The sequence below is a fragment of the Acinonyx jubatus genome, chromosome X (assembly GCF_027475565.1).
Source record: "Acinonyx jubatus isolate Ajub_Pintada_27869175 chromosome X, VMU_Ajub_asm_v1.0, whole genome shotgun sequence".
Lineage (NCBI taxonomy): Eukaryota > Metazoa > Chordata > Mammalia > Carnivora > Felidae > Acinonyx > Acinonyx jubatus.
This window is the reverse complement of record NC_069389.1, coordinates 87,052,438-87,078,693: the sequence shown is the minus strand read 5'-3', so window position 1 is coordinate 87,078,693 and position 26,256 is coordinate 87,052,438.

The window sequence follows — 26,256 nt, the reverse complement described above, 5'->3', positions numbered from 1 at the left end:
GGTCATGATCCTGCGGTTCGTGTGTTTGAGCCCCAAATCGGTCTCTACGCTGACAGCGCAGAGCCCATTTGGGATTCTCTCTCTCTCCCTCTCTCTCTGTCCCTCCCCTTCTCTCTCTCTCTCTCTCTCTCAAAATAATAAATTAACTTAAAAAAATATAGGTACAATAAATTTTTGTGGGCTGGACTTGGAACCAATGCCATCATTTATATCTTTGATTCTTGGGAAAATGGGATTTGAGTTCCAAATAACGACTTAACTAACATTTTTGGAACCGACTCTGTTTGTAAGCTGGGAACTACTTGGGTCCCGTGTGACAATTACCAAATTTAAAATTCTGCTAAGCATGGCTGATTCTTGTTTTGAAGGTTTGAAAGCCCCCTTAGGATCTTGCTATTGCTGCGAACAGCAGTTAGTATGCTGCAGAAGTCACAGACAAGTGAGCTGACCCCAGCACTTTCCTACAAGTGTGTGACCCTTCTGCCTGAATGGGCTGAACCTGGTCCCATAACTCCATGATCCATTCAGTAACTGCTTCTTTTCTTTAAACGAACCAAGGGCCAATCAAGTTCATTTGTCCATGTTCACTTGTGGGAGAAGATACCAAGGACTCAGAAGGCATAGTAAATATAGTTGTTGCTTAAGAGGTTCTATTTTTATAAGTAAGCTTAGATTTTAAAACAGGCAACTTGGGTCCCTTTGCATACCCGAGGTGTTTTTTTTTTTGTTTGTTTTTTGTTTTTTTGTTTTTTGTTTTTGTCACATTTGGGAGACCTAGGATCTGTTTCTTCATTGGTTTTTCCCTTTTACTTGTATTTGTCATCGTTATGATCCATGGCTAGCAGACTAGCAGCATCTTTCGGTTTGGGCTTTGGGAAGCTCATATTTTATTTTATTTTATTTTTAATGTTTTTAAACATTTATTTTTGAAAGAGGGGCACCTGGGTGGCTCAGTCAGTTGGGTGTCTGACTTCAGCTCACATCACATGTCTTCTGAGTTCGAGCCCCGCGTCAGGCTCTGTGCTGACAGCTCAGAGCCTGGAGCCTGCTTTGGATTCTGTGTCTCCCTCTCTCTCTCTGCCCCTGCCCCCTCCCTCGCTTTCTCTCAAAAAATGAATAGACTTTAAAAAAATTATTTTTGAGAGACTGTGAGTGGGGGAGGGGCAGAGAGAGAGGGGAGGGGAACAGAGGATCTGAAGAGGGCTCTGCACTGACAGCAGAGAGCCCAATGCAGGCTCAAACCCACCAACTGCAAGATCATGACCTGAGCTGAAGTCAGATGTTCAACCAACTGAGCCACCCAGGCTGGGAGGTTCATATTTTAAAAGGCAAAAGCAGTTCCTCCCAACTGCTGTAACAGAAGTTACTCCACTTATTAGCTGGAAGTTTTCTCTGATGATCCTTACTGCTAAAATGCTTCCTCTGTGTTCCATTAAAATTTTCCAGTGGGTTCTGTGCTCTGCACATGATGGTTACAGGACACTATTTGCTGGGTACAATAGGTTATTGTATTCTCTTGCCAAATATGCAGAAATGTATGAGGTCTTAGGCGAAGTGGCAACAGTAGCAAGCATGAAATAGGTTGCACTGTCTAACAGACAAAGACAAAGCAAAATCGGGCACGTTTGGGAGCGTCCTTCAGAGCCGAGCTGCAAAAGGTGACTGACTCCCTTCCTAGGAGCTCTGAAACCATGGAAACTTTGATTATTTAGTCACAGCCTCTGGAATATACTTTTTAATGATGATATTAATGACATGATTGTGTGGGGTTGGTGTCTCAGGAAACTTGGAATCTGACTCTTAAACCTAACCCTTGTGAAATAAAGCTGAGTTGGTTTGAGGAAGGTGTAGGGAAAGGAGTGGCACCAAGATATAGTACAAGACACCAAGAAGGAAAGTACTAGAAGGAAGGAAGAGAAACACATGAAGCAACACGGGGTCATTCTTTTTGCTTACACGTTCACTAGAACTTTTGCACAAGAAATTACTGGAATCAGAAATGCCCTGTCCCTTTTCCTCAGACCAAAGGTGGCATGGTGATCCAAATTAGAGGGTTCTGTGATGGTCTTTTCATGGAAAATTTGCTGTCACGACCTCTTGAACATTCAGTTAGGAAGAGCCAATCTAAGTGACTTTGCTTTGAAAGAAATTATAAAAAGAATTGGCTGAATAATTAATATAACTCGGAATGACTTTCCTCAGAAGTCCCTAAGGGGAGGCTATCACATGTCATTTTCCACATCAAAGTCATCCATGAACTGCCAGGGTCAATCTGCAGTCTGAGTCTCAGAGCCCTTGTGTGGCTCCTATTGATGTGGCCTGGCATTCTCAGAGGGTGTAACTACTGCTTACTACTGGTTACAGCTACTGGTTGTCAATTCTTTAGCAGATCACCCTATATTTTTATCTGCCTATGGAGAGAACCTCAACCTAAAGCACACTCCAGACAAGAGTTTTATGGACAAACATACCCATCTTGATCTGAATCATGGTTTAAAAAAGCAACTCCACATGGCACCTGGGTGGCTCATTGGTTTAGTGTCTGACTCTTGATTTTGGCTCAGGTCATGATCTCGAGGCTCGTGGGTTCGAGCCCGGTGTCAGGCTTTGTGCTGAAGGTGTGGAACCAGCTTGGGATTCTCTCCCCCTCTTGCTCCCCCACTCATGGTGTCTCTCTCTCTCTCTCTCTCTCTCCCCCTCTCTCTCAAAATAAATAAATAAACAAAAAATTAAAAAAAATAAACACCACAACGGCAGTTTAAAGAATTTTCTGCCACTTCAGACTGAGAGCTCAGGTACTGGCTTGCTGTTTTCCAAAACGTACCCGGAAATTTGGGGAACATTGAACGCAGTGCACCGCTAGTGGGCGCTAGAGGTACAGGGAAAAACCTTAGGTGAATTTAAGAACGCAAGGTTTCCTTTCACCAGGTTGAAGACATGAAAAGTATTTTTTTTAATATAATTTTGGGCTTCCTTAAGCTTTTGTGTTTTTCCAGTTTGGGTGATAAGCAAAGAGACTTGCGGCTTGATTATGTACCGAATTCGATTCTTGTCTTTCAAATGGAAAGGAACTGCTTCATTTCCGAGGAAGGCATGGTGAATAAGGACAACCCTGCTTAGCATTTTTCCAGTGCTTACTATGCACCAGGCACTGTGTGAAGCGATTTACATGCTGTTTCTCATTTTGTCCTCACGAGAATCTTAGAGAGTGGATGGTGTTATTATTCCCACTAATCAGTTGAGAAAACTGTGGCATAGAGAGGTTAAGGAACTTGTTTAAAGTGACAGGCAGTGGCAGAATTGAGACTCAAACCCAGATCCATCTGGCTCCAGAGTCAGGGCTTTAATTGGATACCACACTACTTATATGCTTTCTTTATTCTTCAAACTTTCTACCGGGTTGTGTGGTATTAGAAAACTTTTGCTCTGGGGGCACCTGAGGGGCTCAGTCAGTTAAGGGTCCGACTCGATTTTGGCTCAGATCATGATCTCATGGGTTTGTGAGATTAAGCCCCACATTGGGCTCTGCACTGACAGAGCAGAGCCTTCTTGGGATTCTCTCTCTCCCTTTCTCTCTCTGCTCCTCCCCTGCTTGCATGTACTCTCTCTCAAAAACAAAAACAAAAACAAAAACAAAAAACAACTTAAAAAAAAGATTTTCCTGACTATGGTGTGACCAGACCTTTAATAAAAATCAGACTGCCTCATCAGAGAAAGACAAATATCATATGATTTCACTCATATGAGGACTTTAAGACACAGAACAGATGAACATAAGGGAAAGGAAGCAAAAATAATATAAAAACAGGGAGGGGGAAAAACATGAGACTGAAACATGGAGAACAAACAGAGGGTTACTGGAGGGGTTGTGGGAGGGGGGGTGGGCTAAATGGGTAAGGGGCATTAAGGAATCTACTCCGGAAATCCTTGTTGCACTATATGCTAACTAGTTTGGATGTAAATTAAGAAATAAAATGAAATGAAAAAAAAAAGGAAAAAAATGTAAGAGTCAGCTGGCAAACATTTAATGTGCATACTCTAACAAGAGAATCAAACTTTTTTGAGCACTTACTATGTTCAAGGCACTATAGTAATTGCATTCCACACAGTATGTCACTTAATGCGTGAAGCAGCTTTGTGAGGTAGATGTTACGATGCCCGTTTGACAGATGTAGAAGCTGTAAATACATGCCAAGTAGGGTCTTTTTTTTTCTGTTACAGATTTATTGAGATAGAGGTCACATATCATATAGATCAGACTTTAAAATTAACATTCGAGGGGCACCTCGGTGGCTCAGTATGTTGAGCGTCTGACTTCGGCTCAGGTCATGATCTCGTGGTTCATGAGTCTGAGCCCCGCATGGAGCTCTCTGCTGTCAGTGTGGAGCCTGCTTTGGATCCTCTCTCTCCCTACCTGCCCCTCCCCTGCTCAGGCTCGTGCTTTCTCAATCTCTCTCTCTCTCTCCCTCCCCCCTCTCTAAAATAAACATTAAAATTTTTTTAATTAACATTCAAAAAAAAAATCAGACTGCTTCAAACCATGGTTCAGATATGCAGTTAAATGAGAGGAAAATTAAAAAGACAAACAAAACAGGACTGAAAATTTCTCAAGGAGGTGTCTCAAGGAAAAAGCTTCCCAGCTCACTTCCAGATGAGAAGCTTACAGGGTCCTCTTAAGCTGTTCATTCAGGTTCCATTCCCTTAGCCCGAGAGTCCAGAGATTTGGTGGCTCAGGTACTAGGGAGTGCCAGTGTCTTCGGCCCCAGCGATAGAAGCATTAACACCTTTGCAACGCTGGAGAAAACACTATCCAGTCTGAGACATCTACCTTAAAGAATCAAGGTCTCCTGTGCTCTGCAAAAGCAAGCCGCATCATTTATTTTGCTGTAGTGCATTTTACTTCTGGGACCAAATTTAAAAGGGCAAGAAACATAGATACCTTTCTTGGCTCCCAGTGCTGGAGAAAATGCACTTACGAGGAAGGAAAATAATGAAAGTGATAGTAGAGCTTTTAATAATCCAAAATGGCCAAAATACCAAGACTCTCATGACTTTGAACACAACATACAGCCAATTGACCTTCCCGATTATAGCTTTCTGTAGCTAAAGTTAAAAAAATTTTTAGTACCTACTGGGTGTTATATGTAAGTGATGAATCACTAAATTCTATTCCTGAGATCAGTATTACAATCAGTATTACACTATATGTTAACTCACTTGGATTTAAATAAAAAAAAGCCTTAGAAAAATCATCTGATTATATAATATATATAATTGACGAATGACACCGATAATATGGCTTAGCAAACTGTTTTAGCATCCTTTAGCAACCAGGACATTTTTCATATTTTAATACTTTTCCCATTTCTACTGTCTTAAAAATTTAAAAAAAATGACTTGAAAGAAATGAAAAAAAATTTGTAGTATCTGTCATAACTGGGTGTTTCAACAGTAACACATGTGCTCCCAGAAGTTTGCTAAGAGCTTTACCTGAGTTACTTACCCTCCACTTACCCCCTACTTACCCCCCCCACACAAAAACCCTTCTCAGCCGTTACTATTATTATTAAAGCCATACATGTGCATTGTTGAACAGGTAATACCAGGAGTCCTTATTGAAAAAAAAAAACAAAACAAAACAGCAACATCCACCCTTCTCAGTCCCTGTGTCTCGAGAGGCAACCACTCTCATTTCTTTTGGTTGGTGTCGGGGTTTGTTTTGGCATTTGACTCTAAATTCCTGACCTATGGCTTATACCTCTATTTCTTGATTTTCCAATTTTAAGCATTCGCAACTCACTTCCTTTATGGAATATAGTGACTTCACTCCCTTGTGACCCTTTCCCCCCTTACATACACACAATTCTCCTGTTTCTCCTGGAGTTAATAATGATTTCCTTTTTAGGTGCTCATCACTATGAATCCAACCCTAGACTTACTGCCACTCCCCCCCCCCCCAAAATTCAAAATTCCCTTGAAGGCTTCAAGTCCCTTCTCGAAAGAGGGCTGAGGAGAGATAGCAAGAGGTGGCCTCCGTGACAGTGACCTGTCTTCTCTCTTTCCTTTTTCTGACTCCAACACCAGAAGGACAAACACCACAAAGAGGGCACAGAACGGAAGTGAGGAGGATGAGAGCTTTGAACCAAACAGGAGAGTAAAGTCACAAAACAAATGGAAATCAGCCTTAAGAACCGGCGGCCTGAAGTTACTACAATATTATGGATCAGGTTGGGAAGGCATGAGGATACTTGCCCCCACTCCACGGGGAAAGAAGTGTGAAAAGGGCGGAGCTGGCAATTTTGGAAGAAATAAAACCACCGTGTGGTGCATGGTGGCGATCTTGGAGTAGTGAGTGTACGGTACTTAGAATTTTCTTCCTTATGCTTTTTTGTGCATGCCTATTTTGTGTGCGTGCCTGTATGTTTTTTGGTGTGTGCACAACTAACCTATAGAACATGTGTTTTTTTTTTTTTTTTTTTTAATTTAAGCATCCGTATTGGGGCGCCTGGATAGCTCAGTGGTAGCTCAGTGGGTTGAGCATCTGACTTCGGCTCAGGTCATGATCTCCCGGTTTGTGAGGTCAAGTCCTGTGGCGGGGCTCTCTGACCTCAGGGCAGAGCCCACTTCAGATCCTTTGTCTCCCTCTCTCTCTGCCCCTCCCCTGCTCGCACGTATTCTCTCTCTCTCTCTCTCTCTCTCTCTCTCTCAAAAATAAATAAACATTTAAAAAATTAAAATAAATAAATAAATAAACTTAAGCATCCATATTACTGATGAGGATAAAGTTGATGTCAGAAACAGACATAAAACTAATGGAAATAAATGGGTTTTCTGCTGCACAAAGAGCTCCCAGTAATGCAAGGTTCTGGGAAGAAAGCTGGCTTCACAAAGTCCCAGGGCGCATTCATGAAGAGAAGGACCCCCTCCTGGAGAGAGAAAGTACTGAGGTCACAAGGAGGTGGCTCCTTAATAGCTTTGATCCAAGGATGGAGCTGCCCCTTCCCCTACTCATTCCTTGAAGGCTTCAGAAAGGGTGTTTCTGATACAGTATTAGGTCTTTAAATGGACAATTCAAAGCAGATTGATGAGAACAAAGGTCTCGTGGCCCATTGGTCTGATAACATCACGGTAGACGTAACGTTTGGTCTGAAAAGAGAAGAATTTTTTTCTGCGATTTATACATTACCCAGAAACATCTTGGCTTCCTGGAATCCTTACTAAAAATTCTGTTTTCTCAGCCACAATATCCAGACATTGCTCCTAACAGCTTGCTTGGCCTCAGTCACCGAAACTAACTGGTTTTGCCCCCAGCAAAGGTAATGGCCTCACCTTTGGCAATAAATCTGAAGAGCAAAATAAAATTGCACCTTCGACAGGCCTCCTGCCAGTTCCTTGAGATCACCCAAACCTATCCATCCATTTTTAATATCGCCTTTGGCAGCTACTTCCAGTGATTAAAAAATGTGCTAGCCACTCTAAAAGTAGCCTTAAGGAAAATATTCAAATGCTTCTGTTACATCTAAAAGCTGTTACAGTGCAGTCAACCCTCAAAGGGTATCATAAACATCTTGCTTTTGCGCGTGGCCATTCTGAAGTTTAGGTGCCATCTGGTTGACTGGCAGACATATTTCTGGAGTTACCTGTGACGGGGTAGAATTCAGCTCCCTGGAAGTAGTTCCTCACTAAATATCAGCTCTCATCATTCCTACATGCTAGGCATCGTGTGTGTGTTTATGTGTGTGCACGAGAGAGAGAGAGAGAGAGACAGAGAGAGAGAGAGAGAGACAGACAAGGGCAGAGACAAAGACAGAGTGGCAGAAAAAGAGAGAGAGAGAGACAAGAGAGACTGACAAGGCGAGAATAAGTCCCTCTTTTTTTGTCTTTCCATTTGCTACTCATCTCCCTTTGACCTGTAGACAGGACAATTTCCTGAGAAGAGCCACTCATCTTCTAGAATCAGCCTTGCTCACGTTCACCTGTGGAGTTTTCCCAAGAGTCAGGTATTTGCCCCAATCCTTCCCTCCACTTTATTTGGCAAAAGTGAAGTATGTCATAGGTTTCCACTTTTATTCGGATTCTTAGGTCTTTGAGCCTGATTTCATTTGGGCTCACATTAATCACTTTTATGACCTAGGCCAGGATGTTTGTTTAATTAATGTTTATGGCTCCAAGTTCAAAGCTATTTATGGCATGGTAGTTTATAGAAATTTGATTTGGAGAATCTTTAGAAGCCATCTGGAAGATTTACTTTTCAGTAGTTTGATTCTCCTCCAGAATCTGGAAACCAAAGGTGTTGGGACTGCAAACAGACCTTTACTATATTGTATGAGAACCTAAGAATGGAAAAGGCTGGGCCAGCCCGTTCTTGAGCTCAGGGGTCTTATCTTTCACAGGGGATTCAACAGATGGGTTGAGGGATGCTTGAGATCGGCCTCTTGGATGCCCCCCTTTTCCTTTAATAGTCCATTGTGGGTTTGTTAATGGTGAGTCTTTTTGTCTTTGGAGGGAAATGTTTTTTATTGCCATTTCTCATGGTAATGGATTCCCTAAATTTCCTTCCCACTATGTAAAATCAGACTTTTCTTGATTTGGCTTAATCCCACCTCATAAACTTGAAGGGGATCCTTCCTTTGTTATCTTTAGGAATTCATTGTTCGCTCCTTGAGGGTCTTTGTGATTTTGTAGCTTTCTAATCATGTCCCCCCTCCGCCCAGCTTTTCTCACTGAAAGGCAGCTAATCTTTTTAATCATGCCTCCTTTCTGCCATATGGCAGCCCCTCCCCCTCATGTGCCCTTAATCTCCTTCTACAGTCTCCTCTAGCTCTTTCTCCAACCCCCCTTCTTTAGGTATGCCTTTCTAAAAGGGCAGTGACCCTAACCATCCTGAGAGTATGGCTAGTGGGATGATTGCCCTGACCTGCCACTCTGGAGCAGAGACCAGTGGTTAGTGGGATGGAAGTGGGAGGAGGGCAAAGAAGCTGGAGGCTTCACCAGCAGGAGGCCTAAAAAGATCAATGTGTTCACGAATATGTTAAAATGAGTAGCTAGGTTGAGGTTGGCTGCTTAAATATGGCACCCTCCCCCTCCTTTAAGTCCTCCCTACCCTTGCTCCAGAGACCCCTCCATGAGAGGCCCTCACTTTCTTGGGCCTCCGAGCCTCCTCTCCATGTTGATTTGCCACATTCAATTTGGATAACCGTACTTCTTTCTGGAGAGGGGTATGTGGATACACAGTTCACTGGGGGTGGCATGCCACTGAAGAAATATCCTCGCACAGAAGCTGGATGGTTTGGACAAAGAGGAAACAAAGTTCCTGGACCCAGATTGGGAACAGAAACAACCCCTGGACTTCCTTTGTGCCCTGCGCCAATGTGCCTCGGGCCATGAGTATTATCTGCTCCGGAGCAACTGTGAAAGACCTGGAGTCAGAAGACCTAGCAAGGTGTTCTAAGTCAGCCACGGTTCTGAGAATAATGATCTAACTGATCTGCGCCTCAGACCGCATTAAGGATCCCCTAAAGGATTGCTTTTCAAGTGACTCATGGTTTTACCTCCTAAATGATTTTCTGGGTTGGGCGTAAAGGTGAGAATGGAGGTAAGTGAGAGTGGAGGAAGTAAGGATGGGGAAGAGGGGCTTCATATATACACACGGAGCACACCCTCCAAGGACATCTCTTTCTGTCTCTTTCTCAGTCCTTATACCAAGGACTCACCAAACAAACAAACAAACAAACACCAAACCAGTGAGACAAAAAGTGGCCGTGCAAGAACGGCTAAGTGGCATCTAGTCCACACTGCTTTATGACTCATTTTTCCTCTGAACCTGAAGTCTAAGCTTACATGTTAATACGACTCCATTGAGTAAAGGCATCTTTTCTTCCTGGAACTTGGTCTGGACACACCAAGTGGAACTCCCACACATACACACTCAAGTGAGGTCCCATGATTTCTCTCCAACAGCCACCTCTCCTGAATTATGGGATTGCACAATGAGCTTGCGAAAGCAAAGAGTGTGGCCAAAGGATGAACTTCTAAAGGAACCTTACCCAGAAGTCAGTTGACCTTTTCCCTTGATTTTCAAAGAGGTGCTTATCTTGGCAAAATAGTAAGATGAGGTAAGGTGGGTACCTTCCTGTCCCACTGTGTTTTTCCTACTTGAAAGACACTTGTAGTCTCCGCTCTACTCAGAATTCCTGAACTCCTGGCTTTCAACTCTAATTTCTGCCTGCCAACTGAGTAAACCATGTGAATTGCAACTTTAAGGTTCATATTTCCTGGCAAAATGTCCCCAGAGTCTTTGGCAAGTACACATTAATGTTGGATTCATAATTAAGAATTACTACACACACTTAGTGTTTAGATATGAGATTATCTGAGGGAAAAAGTCATTATTCTTATGTTTGATGAGTGTTACCAGAGCCATAGACAAAAATACACTCATATATCTGGGTTTGGAAAATCCTGGTTTTTTGGACCAAAAATACTTGCTTCACTTACTGTACAATTCAGCTAAAAAGACTTCTGTGAACCAGACCCAGCACCTCTTCTTCTAGGAGTCCTGGGTAAGTTCCAAGAAATGTTCTCTAAGTCACAAGGTGAATAGAACGTTAAGATGGATTTTCCCTATCTTCCTTATGCATAATGGCATTCGTCCTGTTTACCTCTTCTGCTCTGTTTGTGAGAAAGAGCAAGTAGGATAAGAGACACTACAAAAAAATGGGAACAAAATTTATCTGCAGACCTGTGTTCAGGGGACAAGTTGTCTTGTATCTAGATGACACACAATGAGTAGGTGTTGCCTTGAAGAATGGAGTCTAGACAATCAAATTTGATTCTATTTACCAGCCATTGGAATCTTCAGATAGCCACCAGGATGAAATGGAATACCAGTTACCACTAAGTCTAGACTCACAGATGCTGAAAACATCTCCAGAGCATCCAAGATATCATATCTAAATCTCCCTTTTCCTTCCCCTCTCTCCCATCTCTGCAGCAAACACAGCTCTGGAGAAGTAGAAGTAAGAAGACTGGTTAGCATTCACCTCTCAAAAATGAGAGACTTGGGTGAAATTTTTCTGAAAAGTGCTTCCAACACTTAGTTTTACTCTGGTCATATGATGTGCATATTGGTTTTTCAACCAGCTACTCTGGGCAATGCAATGATCATAACCATGGGGACTGTGATAGAGGGATTGGAGTTTGTTACCATTGGAAAACCAAGAGCTCTGACCATATCCAGAGTGCAACTTTCTGGTAGACTAGGTTTCTCGAAATAGATGACCCTGGATTTTTCAAGGTTGTCATTTAGCAGGGGATATACTTATATTGTTCAGGCTTCCAAGGAAGTATGCCCAGTGGTTCCATAAATATCATCGTGATTCTGAGAAATTTTAGAGTCAAAAATGATATGGTATAGGGGCGCCTGGGTGGCTTAGTTGGTTAAGCATCTGACTCTTGACTTTGGCTCAGGTCATGATCTCATGGTTTATGAGCTCAAGCCCCTCATTGGGCTCTGCACCTATAGCATGGAGCCTGCTTGGGATTCTCTCTCTCCATCTCTCTCTGCCCCTCCCCCACTTGCATGCACTCTCACATGTTCTCTCTCTCAAAAATAAATAAATAAACTTAAAAAAAAGGGATATGATATAGGGGTGCCTGGGTGGCTCAGTCAGTTAAGCATCCAACTCTTGGTTTCAGCTCAGGTCATGATCTCACAACTTCATGGGTTTGAGGCCCCATCAGGCTCTGTGCTAATAGCACAGAGCCTGTTTGGGATTCTCTCTCTCCCTCTCTCCATGCCCTTCCCCTACTTATGCTGTCTCTGTCTCTCTCAAAAATAAATCAACTTTTCTAAAAGGAAGAAGAGGATATGGTATAGCAAACAGGGTATTCTTACCTTGATGGTAACAATATTATAACCGGTCAACATTCCAAAGTATGCTAGTAATGGCCTCAGCCCAGGAAATGTCTAACTCCTACGTTCTTGCTTATTTTCCTTGTGATTTAAAACTCTCTTGGAGCCTAAGGTCATTCTTTTGGAGATACAGTGCCCTGGGCAAACTCTCTGCAGGTCTTAGTAACCCCCACTATTTTCATTCCATTTAAAGAATGAAAAAGCAGGAGTTCTTTTCTATATTTTCCTGGAAACTTGCTTGGAGAACTGAGGCAGAAGGCTCCAGGGAACTGCACAAGCAGAGCAGTAGCATTGGGCAAATTGAGACTGCTATCCTATGTAAGAGACAAATGTCAATGCCCCCACTGTTGCCATGGGTACAGTGGAAGCATGGGTGCGAGTGTGAGCATGTGACTCTGATCCTAAGAATATGTGATTGCTATAGCAAGCCTTTCACCATTATCCTCTGGACATTGGGGCTAATTGCTCTAATATACTGAAGCAGTATAAAGCTCCCACATTCTCAGGAAAGGGTCTGAAGAATTCTCCCTTATTTCCTCTGCATGCACGCTCTTGGGTCCTCATAATATCCAGAGGATCTTTAATGGTCAAGGTGTATGCCCTTTAACAGATCTGGCATGAGGAGGAGTGGCTTGGTCTATAAGCAGCCCTAAAAAAAAAAAAAGCCATCAGTGTCTAAGTTTTCCACAGGGCAGCTAAAGGGGACACACTGATCAATTACACATTGGGAATGGCTAGCCAAAAGCCAAACTTCTCCATCACAACCTGGGGTAGGTCAAACAATAGCATTGCCAACAGCTGACGCCTTTGAGTTTGCCTTGTTAGGAAAGTCTGCTTTGGGTGATTCAGTAAGGCAGCTGGCAAGTTGGAGAAGCCATTCATCATGTCACCCAGGGAAGCCTGTAATCTAATAGCATCAATTCTGCTGGAAACAAGAACATAAGGGCATGGTTGCTTTGGAGAAGGCAACCTGAACAGTGCCAGAGTGCTTGGCAGAGCTCCAGATATAGGCTGTGGGTGCCAGCTTCTCAGATGGTCTTACCCAGGACACAGAAGCCTGAGTACCTCCCCCAACCCTGTGACTTGTGACATCTAGTCAACCATTTTTCCTCTCTAGGCCTCAATTTTTTTCATCTGTAAAATGGGATTAAGGGTAGCAACTCATGCTTTGAGTCCCACAAGGCCAGGGTTCAAATCTCCACTCTAACATTTTCTGTTTGGCGTTGAGCAATTAATTAATCTTGCTGAACTTTCAGTTCTTCACCCATAAAACATGGGAAATAATATTTATCATGTAGGGCTTAGGAAAGAAACTAATGCATGAAAACATTGTAGACACTCAATAAATATATGTCGAATCAATAAATGAATGGTACTGTCTGGCACATAATAGGTGATTTTTAGGTTCATCTTTTCCCTCAATCAGATATGATATGGAAACATGTAGTGGGACAAATTGTTCTTACTGAGCCATAGGATCCAGATATCAGCCTCATGCTCTAGAAATTGTTCAGTCTACATCTATTTTTCTGTGGGCATTATTTTGGCCAGAAATATATATCCTATTTACACAGACAGGAAATAAGGTTAAAGGCAAGAACATCAACCAATGTCAAGATTATCCAGCTAAGGGTGCCTAGGTGGCTCAGTCAGTTGAACATCCTACTCTTGATTTTGGCTCAGGTCATGATCTCAACGTTTTGGGATTAAGCCCTGAGTAGAGCTCCTTGTTGAACATGGAACCTACTTAAGATTCTCTCCTCTCTCTCTCTCTCTCTCTCTCTCTCTCTCTCTCCCTCTGCCTCTCCCCCATTCACTGTTTTTCTCTCTAAAACAAAGAAAAAGGAGGGATGTTCTCTGGTGGCTCAGTTGGTTAAGCATCTGACTTTGGCTCAGGTCATGATCTCGTGGTTCGTGAGTTCAAGCCACGCATTGGGCTCTGTGCTGACAGCTCAGAGCCTGGAGTCTGCTTGGGATTCTATGTCTCCTTCTCTCTCTGCCCCTCCCCTGCTTGGACTCTGTCTCTGTCTCTGTCTCTCAAAATAAAGAAATAAACTTTAAAAAAAAAGATTATCCAGATAATATAAAAAAGGCGGCAACTACTATTTGTGGAAAAATGTGCACACATCTGTAAATACACACATAAACATGCAGGTTTCTACATAGAACATCAAAGGGTTCAGAGGCCCTCTAAAGCCCCAGGTTTAGAACCTCTGGAACCTCTGGTACCCAAGACTGGAGAGGTAGAGGAGCTGGTCAGTTATCTCAACAACCCCATAACATTCTTTTCAGAAAATTTTAGGTGGAAGTAAATTAAAAAAAATATTATCTTTTTTTTCAAATATTCATTCTAAAAGAACCTTGCTACATATTCTCAGTTCCTTTCTTTTCTTCTTATTTCCTTCTTCTCTTTATTTTTTTTAAAAGTTCTATTTATTGGGGCGTCTGGGTGGCTCAGTTAAGCGTCTGACTTTGGCTCAGGTCATGATCTCATGGTTTGTGAGTCTGAGCCCCGCGTCGTGCTCTGTGCTGACAGCTTAGAGCCTGGAGCCTGCTTTGGATTCTGTGTCTCCCTCTCTCTCTGCCCTTCCCCCACTCACACACACACACTCTCTCTCTCTCTCTCTTTCTCTCTCTCTCCCAAATATAAATAAATATTAAACAATTTTTAAGTATTATTTATTTAAGTAATCTCTACACCCAATGTGGGGTTCCAAGTCATGACTCTAGATGGAGAGTTGCATGCTGTTTCAACTGAGCCAGCCAGATGCCCCTCATTCTTCTTGTCTTTAAAGATGATCACAAGTCTTTCTTGAAAAGAAGAAAGTCATAGCTGGTCTCTAACATTTCTTTCTGTTATGACAAAGCTGAAGTTAGCAAGGTCTACAGTTGGCGGTCAGGAAGCATCTTAATTTAATTGTGAGCAATTTACTTGTATCACTCCACGTGTTAATCATTAATACTCTTTATGGTAATCTAGTTTTGTCTCTCAAGCTGCTATATATACCCTTATCTAGTTATAGATACAGATCTACACCCATGACTATGAGTATCATCCACCCTCTCTATATAAAGTTTGTCCTTTGGTCTAGAGTTTCACTTGAAGCTCTTTGTCTCCCGGTCGTCTCCATGCTCTTAGAAAGAGAAGCAGTGATGGTCCCAGTTCCATCTGTTGCACTTTTCCCCACCAACTGCAGTCTGTGTTTTAAAGTCATGACTTGGCTCATCTTTATACAATTCTTCTGTCCACTCAGCTTGTGGTTGTCTCACTTCAATCTATCACATTGCAGCTGTGTGAATATGGGACAGTCACCCATTTTCCATTCTGGAAAGGCTGTGTTCACTGATTATTGTTTCCTTGCAAGTAGACTGGCTGGGTTCCAGAACCTGACTTGTCATTGAATATTTAAAAAAGCTCTTGGGCTGTGCTGGTGAAACTAAGGTGCTTCATTACAGCTTAAATCTACGATGTGATTTTGGATGCACATGGCTGCAATTTTGTCGAAGAGCCAATCCCAGAAGGTTTCCGATGGTGAACTTTGTTGCAGTGGATAGTTACCCCAGGAAGCTTTTGTTCTTGAACATGCGAATGAGAGACTCCTTTCTTACTATATGAGTGGTCAGATGCATCAGACAGAATGTTCTCACCAGCTGAAAAATTTCATTTGTGAGTCACTTCCTCTTTCACGGTCTCTTACCAAAAATCCCCCCTTCTAAGCTCAAACTTGGTATACTGCCCTCCAAGAGTGTGAGTGGCCCATGAAACCCTGTTACATGAGAGAGAATGGTGGATGGCAGGAAGCAACAAATCCATGGTATGGACACAAAGAAGCACAGGCATCCTGAAGCTTTCACTCCAAGAGCTTTTGAAAGCTTCACTATCAGCCTTCAAGACTTGCCAGAAGAGACAGTGTCAATCCCAGTCAAAGTGAAGTGCATGCCTAGGCATAAGAGGTAGGTCAAGGGACAAGTGGAAACACACAGCATCTCATACTCCACTTCCTTCTCTCCTTCCTTCCCTCTCCCCAGAGCTACATGTCAGAATGTCTGCCCTGAAAAGAAAGGACTGATCAGAGGACTCTCTCAGATCTAGGGTCAGCACATTCACTCATATTGGAGCACTTCATACATTCTCTGAGTAGCAGGTTAGTGGTTAAGGGCATGGACTCCTGCCTTGGGCCTCTAAGCTCAAATTCTGTCTCTGTGTCTTAGTAGCCCAGAGACGTTGGGGCAATTGTTTTATCTGACAGCTCTTGGTTTTCTTACCTGGGTTATGGCATTAATTACAGTACCCATTTAGTTGTGCTGTTGTGAGAATTATATTAAACACATTATATGTGTATGTATGTAAGTGTGTCTGTCTTAAAAGTGTTTTAATAGTAATTACTAATACAGTAAAACCTTGGTTTGTGAGCATAATTCATTCCAGAAACATGCTTGTAATCCAAAGCACTCGTATATCAAAGCAAATCTCAAGAGCCATCGGCTCAGTTGTAATCACATGACATTAGGCATCATATACTACTCATATTGTAAGACATCACTTGTTTACCAAGTTAAAATTTATCAGAAATATGTGGTGCCTGGGTGGCTCAGTCGGTAAAGCGTCTGACTTTGGCTCAGGTCATGATCTCGTGGTTCGTGAGTTCAAGCCCTGCATAGGGCTCTGTACTGACAGCTCAGAGCCTGGAGCTGGCTTTGGATTCTGTGTCCCCTTCTCTCTATGCCCCTCCCCAACTCTCACTCTGTCTCTGTCTCTGTCAAAAATAAATAAACACTTTAAAAATTATTACAAATGTTCACTCGTCTTGCAGAACTCTCACAGAACAAGTTACTCACAATCCAAGGTTTTCCTTTATTATTATTACCAAGGTTAGGGACTCTTCCAGCCTGCCTTGTCCGATCATTGTCGTGACTTCTCCACATTGTGCTTAGACTTCACCTCTGTGTTTATTGTTCCAACAGTACTTTTTTTTAATGTTTATTTTTGAGAGAGAAAGAGAGAGACAGAGCGTGAGCGAGGGAGGGGCAGAGGGAGAGGGAGACACAGAATCCGAAGCAGGCTCCAGGCTCTGAGTTGTCAGTACAGAGCCTGAGGTGGGGCTCAAAATCACGAACTGTGAGATCATGACCTGAGCTGAAGTTGGACGCTTAACTGACTGGGCCACCCAGGCTCCCCTGTTCCAACAGTACTTTTAGCTTTATAGGATTAGGTGCCCCATATTTAGGTCTGTGAGAATGTTCATGGAGCTCTTTCCCTACATTCCCTTTGCGATGGTCTTGGGGGTCCCTTTGGAGCCCCAACACCACATCAGAAAATAAGCTCCTCAATCACAAGGGAACAGACAGAATATAAAGAACAAGGGAAATGAAACTGAGTAGCCAAAGGAAGGCTGCCTAACACATCAAAGGCCCTTCCAAGCCAGTAGGAAGTAGAAGACCAGAGTCACCCTTTGGTTTGTGGTCTGTGCACTTTGTTCCATTCCCCACTTGTACCTTCTCTGTTTCCCTCCCTCCTGTTTCCCCACCCTTTGTAAGAAAAACAGCATGTTGGGGTTGCTGACGCAGAAATCTGGCCTGTGGTAACTCTTACTGTGTGGTGACTCATGCCGAGGAGCAGGAATAATTTGCCTGGAGGGGAGGAGAGGGAGATGTGTCAGTGTGTGGGCATGCAGGGCAATTGCCTGGGTGGTAGCTACACTCAGCTAATGCAGCAGATAGTTAACTCTCCCGAGAAAAATTCCTGGAGGCCCATGGCCATGACATACCCCCGGTGTAAGAAAGGAGGAAAGACAGGGCACAAAATCTCTGCCCCAACCCCAACCATTGAGTCTGAAATTCACGGGGAGTCACAGAAGACTTCATAGCAATAAGGTTTTTCACATCTTGGTGATTAGAGACATAAATCTGGAGGATTTGAATGAAGGGGAACAAAGAGCAAAATAGTGAATGAGGTGTTATAGGCATTCAGCCCTTGCCCCTCCCCTGTCCTCCAGACACTCAAGGTTTTCCTGATCCTCTGAATGACGCTCTGCCCAGCTCTCCCTCCCCAGATGGACTGTGTCACAGCCTGAGGGTTACCAAGCATCTCCTAAGTTCATCACAGTAGAAACCATGAGGGGAAACCCTGACCTGCTCCATGGCCAAGCCTTAGCCTCTGCTGGGATGCCTTCTCTGTGGCTTCCAGACAAGTTCACTGTCAAGTAATGAGGAGATGTGGGCAAGAAGACACCCTTTTCCCTCTCTCCCACTGCACATGGGCCGACCTCCCCTTCCTCATTATCCATTCATTAGCCTCCTCCCTAAGTCCCACTGTCCCCTCTCCCTGACCCTCACTCATAACTTCATATTTTGGGACAACTTCAATGTAGCTCTTGCCCCAAAGAGGGTAAAGGATATTTGCTTTGGACTTGTCTTACTCTCTTCCCCTAATAAAACTTCTCTTTATATTTATAACCCATTTTATTTTTTTTTTAATTTTTGTAAAGTTCATTTATTTATTTTTGAGAGAGACAGAGAGAACGAGCACGGGGGAGAGGGAGACAGAGAAAATCCCAAGCAGGCTCCACACCACCAGCACGGAGCCCAAAGTGGGACTCAAACTCACGAACTGGGAGATCATGACCTGAGCCGAAATCAAGAGTGAGATGCTTAACCGACTGAGCCACCCAGGCGTCCCTATAACCCATTTTCTTAGGCTCCTTCCTGGGTGAGTGAAACAGATTAAACAATCAAATCCAAGTTGGAGGTGGTGGGTAATGGCTCACTCTGCTACTTTTCTCAGGCAACTTGTACATTTTAACAGGATCCTTCAATACATTAGTTCAAGGGGTGGTATGATTTCTCTGCAAAAGGACCAAATAGTAAATATTATAGGCTTTGAGGGCCATACAAGTGTTTGTGGTAACTATTCAACTTGGCCCTTGTGGCATGACATTAGCAACAGACAATTCATAGACAAATTGGTGTGTTCCAATAAATAAAGAGGTTGAATTTCATATAATTTTTACATGTCACGGAATATTATTCTTCATTCCATTTTGTTCAATCATGTAAAAAAATGTAAAAACCATTCTCAGTTTAGACAAACAAACACAGGTGGAACTGCAGATTTGGCCAGGGGGCTGTAGTTTGCCAACTAGTGAGTTGGCCCAAAGGGTTGGTTCAAATGGGGGTTTCACACACTGTTATAAGCTGAATGAGATGGAGAGAGAGAAAAAGGTTTTTAGAATGAGATTGGGGGTGACCTTATCATCATACTCTTCAAATCACACAAGCTAGGTGGAAATGCTTACGATTTCATTCAACCCCTATTATTGAGTAACTACTTTGTGCCAAGGACTGTGTTAGGGACTCTGTAATACACGGAGAGAATAAAACAGATGTTGTCTCTGTTCTTATAGAGTTTAAAGGTACCATGGAGGGAGACAGATAATCAACAAGTGAATAAGCAATAAATACGTAATTCCAAACTGTGATAAATGTGTGAAGGAAACACAGGAGAACAGTTGCAGAGAATGATAGTGGGTCAGGGAGACTGTGGGCAGGGAAGACGGACTTACATGTGGAGAGGTTTTTATTAAGGAATTGGGTTGGTGAAGAGCCGCCAGGAGTAGGGGAAAGGAAGCACATTCCTGGCAGAAGGCCCGGCATGTGTTAGGGGCTTGAGGCAGGAAAGAGCTTGCCTTGTTCACAGCTCTGAAAGGAGACAGTATGACTAGTAAGATTGAAGGAATGTAGCCCGAGAAGGGGTGGGAAAACTAGGCAATGTCCGGATGACATAGAGCCTTGAATCTCAATGAAAGAGTATGGACTTCATTGAAAGTGAAAGGAAAGTTCTTTCATGTTTGTTTAATATTTATGTATGTATGTATGTATTTATTTATTTATTTATTTTGAGAGAGAGAGAGAGAGAGAGAGAGAGAATGCGGGAGGGGCAGAGAAAAAGGGAGAGAAAGAGAATCCCAAGCAGGCTCCTCACTGCCTGTGCAGAGCCCACTTGCGAGGCTTGAACCCATGAACCGTGAGATCGTGACCTGAGTTGAAACCAAGGGTTGGATGCTTAACCAACTGAGCCAACCCTGTTTGTTTTTAATGTAAGCTTTATACCCATTGTGGGGCTTGAGCTCCTAACGCTGAGATCAAGAGTTCCATGCTCTACCGACTAAGCCAGCCAGGCACCCCAGGAAACTTCTTTTATAAGATTATTCTGGCTAATGTGTGGAGAATAGACAGGAAGGAAGGAAGGCATGAGAGTTGGATGATCCATTAAGAGTTCATTACAGTATCATGGACAAGAAGTGCCAGTGGCTTGAACTAGGGTGTTGGCAGCAAAACTGATGAAGAGTGGGCAGGTCTATGATATATTTTGAATCTAGAAACTGTAGAGCTTACTGATTAGACATTGGAGGGGAGGGAGATAGCAGAATCAAGAATGATTTGCTGATTTGTGGCTTCAATAATTTGGGAGATGGTGGTTCCTTTCAATGGGATGGAAAATTTTGACTGTGGAAAGAATGGTTACATTCAGGTGTAGGGAAGAAGGCACTGATCAAGTCATATTTCCATTACTGTTCTTGTGTTTTTTTTCAAGTAGGTTCCATGTCCAAATTGGGGCTTGAACTCACAACCCCAAGATCAAAAATTGCATGCTTTACCGACTGAGCCAGTCAGGTGTCCCTGATAGAGTTATTTATATTTAGATAGCTTAAGTTTAATGCCTGTTAGATCTCCAAGTAGATCTCTAAGTAGTCGGTCACGTGAATCTGGCATGAAGAAGAGTTTTGGGATGGGGACACAAACATGAAAGAAATCAACATATAGATAACATTTAATGCCATGGTAATAGAGGAAATCACCTAGGGAAAGAGTGCAGACGGAGAGAGGCCCTAGGAACTAGTGCCGGGGCACTCCAACATTTGGATATTGGATAGGAGAGGAGCCTTTGAAACAGAAAGGGAGCAGTCAAAGATATGGGTGAATTTTTTTTAATGTATAGTGTCACAGATGCCAAGAGAAGAGTATTGGAGGAGAGAGTAGTAAACTGTGTGTAACACTGATGGCAGATCAAGTTGGATGAAGACAAACAGGACACTACTGATTTTGATGACATGGAGGTTTTTAGTGACTTTGGCAAGAGGTTTTGCTGGGGATGGAAGGGCCAGACTGACAATGGTTGGGGTTAACAGAGAGGTAAGGGCTGATGGGATTACCCCCGTGAGGTCAATTCCAGAGTTGTGATCCAGAATGCATCACTTGGTGGTTTGGCAATTTCCAAGGCAGCTAGTCCCTCAGTCAGTGTTGAGTGGCATGGGTCTGATGGCATGGTATGGCCCCTTCCACTCTTTCAACATGGGTCTTAAAAGGAATAAAATGCTCATTCATTTTTTCATTCACCAAATATCTGTTGAGTAATTAGTAAGTGCCAGGAACTCTAGATAGTACAAAAGAAACCAGAAAAATTCCTGCCCTGATGGAGCTTATGTTTTAGCAACTAGGAAAGCCAAGTAAATAGGAAATTATGCAATCACAATCAGGGTTATTACGTACTATGACATGAGAAAGATACATTAGTCAAGGTAACTAATTCTAGATGCTATAACAAATAATCCTCACATCTACAAGTTTCAACACAATAAAAGTTTATTCATGTCACAGGCCAAGGCAGGTCAAGCAACTCTCCTGGGTATTTGTCTTCCAAGTGGTGACTCAGGATTCAGGCTCTTTCTGCTTTATGGCTTCAGCATTCCATAGAGCTCCTCAGAGCCTACCAGTGGATCCTCTGTGTTCTGTAGGCAAATAAGCAAAGACAGCCCATGGACTGTCACACAGCACGATTTATAGCCACACTTGAAAGTTACCAGGAGCCAATGTAATGACAAGATAAGCCAAGAAATGTGACCTTCCTCTGCTCAGTAAAAAAAAAAAAAAAAGGGGGGGTTCATGACAAACTAGCCTGTCTCTGACACCAAAGTGTAGGATGATATGAGGGTTCAGAGGAGGAGCTCTTCATATTTATTTAATGTATCAGAAAAAGGTTCCTGGGTAAGGTGATATCTAAGCTAAAGACCTGAAGGTTGAGGAAGAATTCACCTGTTGAAGTGCGGTTAAGAATGTTCCAAGCAGAGAGTGCCCGGGTGGCTCAGTCGGTTGATTGTCTGACTCTGGTTCAGGTCATGATCTCATGGTTCGTGGGTTCGACCCCCACGTGGTGCTCTCTGCTGACAGCACACAGCCTGGAGCCTGCTTCAGATTCTGTGTCTCCCTCTCTCTGCCTCTCCCACACGCGTGGCTCCGCCTCTCTCGTAAAATAAGTAAATACACTTTAAAAATTTTTTTTGAAAATGGAACTAGAGTTGACACACAGTGTTACATTAGTTTCAAGTGTACAACATAGTGATCCAACTTCTCCATATGTTATGCTATGCTCACCGCAAGTGTAGCTACCATCTGTCACCATATGACACTGTTACAATACCATTAACTATACTCTCTATGCTCCACTTTTTCTTCCCTTGTATTTCATAAGTGGAAACCTGTCTCTATCATAGCCATTGTATTTGTTTGCTTGTTTGGTAGGCTCCATGCCTAACGTGGGGCTTGAACTCATGACCCTGAGATCAAGAGTTGCGCTCTACCAACTGAGCCAGCTAGGCGCCCCCGTATCCATTTTTAGATGAGGAAACTGAGAGTAACCTAACAGCGATTTGCCTAATGTCACCCAGCTAGAAAGTGACAAAGCAAAGTCTATGCTCTAGAATCTATCCTCTGGCTGAAGTCTGCCTCTCAGCAAATATTTACTGGGCCCTGACTATGGGCACTGGGTGGAATCTTGAGGAAATCAATGAGGAGGACTAACCTCTACCCTCCAGGAGTTACCGGTCTATCGCAAGGGCCTACTAGCTAAATCCAGCCTACTGACTGTTTCTTTATGGCCTGTGAGCAAAGAGTGGTTTTTATATTTTCAAATGCTTGGAAAGACAATTAAAAAAAAAAAAAAGAATGTACGTATGATGACACATGAGAATTATACGAAAGTCAAATTTCAGTATGTGTAAATAAAGATTTTTTGGAACACGGCCACACCCATTTGTCTATGTATTTGCTTATGTATTGTCTATGACTGCTTTTGTGATACGACCAGAAGAAACTATATGGCCTGCAAAGCCTCACATATTTGCTATCTGGCTCTACCTAAAAAGTGTGTTGACACTTGGCCAATTAGATCATATAGATAAACAAACATAATTTAAATACAAAATGATGGAAGGTAGCATTGTTTGGCAGGAAAAGTATGGGCTTTCACTCAATGGAGACCAATAGACTTGGATTGGAACCTCAGTTCCATTTCCACTAGCTGTGTGGTCTTGACCCCGTTACTTAACTTCTTTGAGCCTGTTTACCAGATAATAAGGCTAATAATGCCTTTTCCACACACCGTTGTGAGAACTAGGGATAATGTATGCATAGTGTTTGCACAAAACCCTAAAAAAAAATACTAGTCATAATAACAATGTTAATAATATGTTCTGATAGAGCCAGCAAGGTGCAATGTAAACATGGTACATGGACATCTTAAACATTTTAGGGAGTTTATGGAAAACTTCCTGGAGGAGGTGTCCTTTGAGTTGGCTTCTGGTGTCAGATGGACCTACTTTATTTTTTATGAAGCTTTTTACTTTAATTCCAGTATAGTTAACATACAGTGTTATATTAGTTTCAGATGTACAATATAGTGATTCAACAATTCCATACATCACCTGGTGCTCATGATAAAAAGGGCACTCCTTAATCCTCATCACCTGTTTCACCCATCTCCCCACCCACCTCCTCTCTGGTCTCAGTTTGTTCTCTAGAGGTAAGAGTCTGTTTCATGGTTTGTCTCTTTTTTTTTTCTTTGCTTGTTTGTTTTGTTTCTTAAATCCCACATACGAATGAAATCATATGATGTTTGTCTTTTTCTGACTGACTTAATTCACTTAAAATTATATTCTGTAGCTCCATCCATGATATTGCAAATGGTAAGATTTCATTCCTTTTAATGGCTGAGTAATATTCCATTGCATATATATACCACATCTTTATCCATTCATCAATCGATGAACACTTGGGCTGTTTCCATAATTTGGCTACTATACATAATGCTGCTATAAACATCAGGGTGCATGCATCCCTTTGAATTTCTGTTTTTGTATTTTTGGTTAAATATCCAGTAGTGTGATTGCTGGGTCATCTGTTTTTGACTTTTCAAGGAACCTCCATACTGTTTTCCACATTGGCTGCCCAGTTTGCATTTCCAACAGTGCACAAAGTTTCCTTTTCCTTCACATCCTTGCCAACACCTGTTTCTCCTGTTTTGGATCTTCACCATTCTGACAGATGTGAGGTGATATCTCATTGTAGTTTTGACTTGTATTTCCCTCATGATGATTGATGTTGAGCATCTTTTCATGTGTCTGTGGGCCATCTGTATGTCCTCTTTGGAGAAATGTCTGTTCATGTCTTCTGCCCATTTTTTAATTGCTTTATTTGATTTTGGGGTGTTGAGTTGTATCAGTTCTTTTTTTAAAATTATTTAATTTTTATTTATTTTTATTAATTTTTTAATGTTTATTTGTTTTTGAGAGAGAGAGGGAGAGAGCATGACAGGGGAGGGGCAGAGACAGAGGGAGACACAGAACTCGAAGCAGGCTCCAGGCTCCATGCTGTCAGCACAAAGCCCGATGTGGGGCTTGAACTCATGAACTGTGAAATCATGACCTCAGCCAAAGTTGGATACTCAACCAACTGAGCCACCTGGGCACCCCATAATGTTTATTTATTTTTGAGAGAGAGAGAGAGAGAACAGAGGAGGGGCAGAGAGAGAGGGAGACACAGAATCCGAAGCATGCTCCAGGCTCTGAGCTGTCGGCACAGAGCCCAATGTGGGGCTCAAATCCACAAACTGTGAGATCCTGACCTGAACTGAAGTCAGACACTTAACCGACTGAGCCACCCAGGTGCCCTGAGTTGTATCAGTTCTTTATATATTTTGTATACTAATCCTTTATCAGATATGTCATTTGCAAATATCTTCTCCCATTCTGTAGGTTGCCTTTTAGTTTTGTTGATGGTTTGGAGAAACCTGCTAGAAATCATAGTTCTTTCACTTACCAGCTGTGTGACTCTGGGCAAATTACCATTTGGAGCCTCATTTCCCTCATATGTAAAATAGGGCTGATAATAATGATAGCACTGAGCTCACAGAGTCATTCTTCTGAGAATTAAGTGAGATGATGCATATGTAACACACAGTGCTATGTTTGGCATGTAGTATGTAATCAGCAAAAATCAATCATTGGCATTTTTGGTGTGGTGGTTGTTACCAACTATAGCTTAGGACTGTTGGTCCTGGGCAATTTACAGAACTAAGTGTTAGTTTCCTCATCTGTAAAACATAGAGATGAAAACACTAACTGAATAAGGTGGTTATCAGGGTTAAATGAGATAATCAGCCTAATGTCTAGCAGATAGTAAGTGCTTGATACGTGGTAGCTATTGCCATTAGACGCAACGATGGCAACAGCGAGTGCCCAATAAAAGTTACTGAATGACCAACCATGTTACTGAATGACCAACTAAGTGGTGAGTCCAAAATATTTGTATTCAGGAGCTCAGAGGGGAAAATCCAACAACTTTAGCTCTGACTTTATAAAGTGAACATGAAACTGTCTCTAGCTAAACAGTTTTGATATCTTATATATACTGAAACCTTTTCAGAATTTCCTGTTATTTAGTAACTACTAGTCCTAAGCCATTATATAAATATGACTTAGAGTGCATGTAAAAGTTACTAAGCAATATGGGGAAATGGTCCTGCTGGCTACTTTTCTCCATCAATAAATAACCCATCATTCGATGAAGCAACAATTTCATTTCCTAAGAAAATACCAGACAGGACATCACTCAGAACTTTAAAAAGCCCTGTTTGGTAAGTCTTTGGTAAATATATATTTAGGTAATGATAAACCATGAACTTAGGCCAGATTCACAATCCCCTTCCCTGCTTCTGTGGCTGTAGTTACGCAAAGAAATGGGGGGGGGGGATGTTCAGAGAGACCAGGGGCCCTAGCCCAGCATTAAAACCATTTCCTTCTGTGGCTCTTTCCCAGCCAGTGAATGGCCTCCATATGAAACTGGCCTTCAGAAAAGTCATGCAGCAGGCCAGCATTATCTTTCTTCCTTCTACCTTTTGTTTTGCACTCTGCTCTGGGTCTAGGGACATCTTCATGCTCCCCTCCAGTACCCCCAGATCCTTCCCTGCAACATCCTGTATAAAGTTGCTTTCCAAGGCAGAGGGAGCC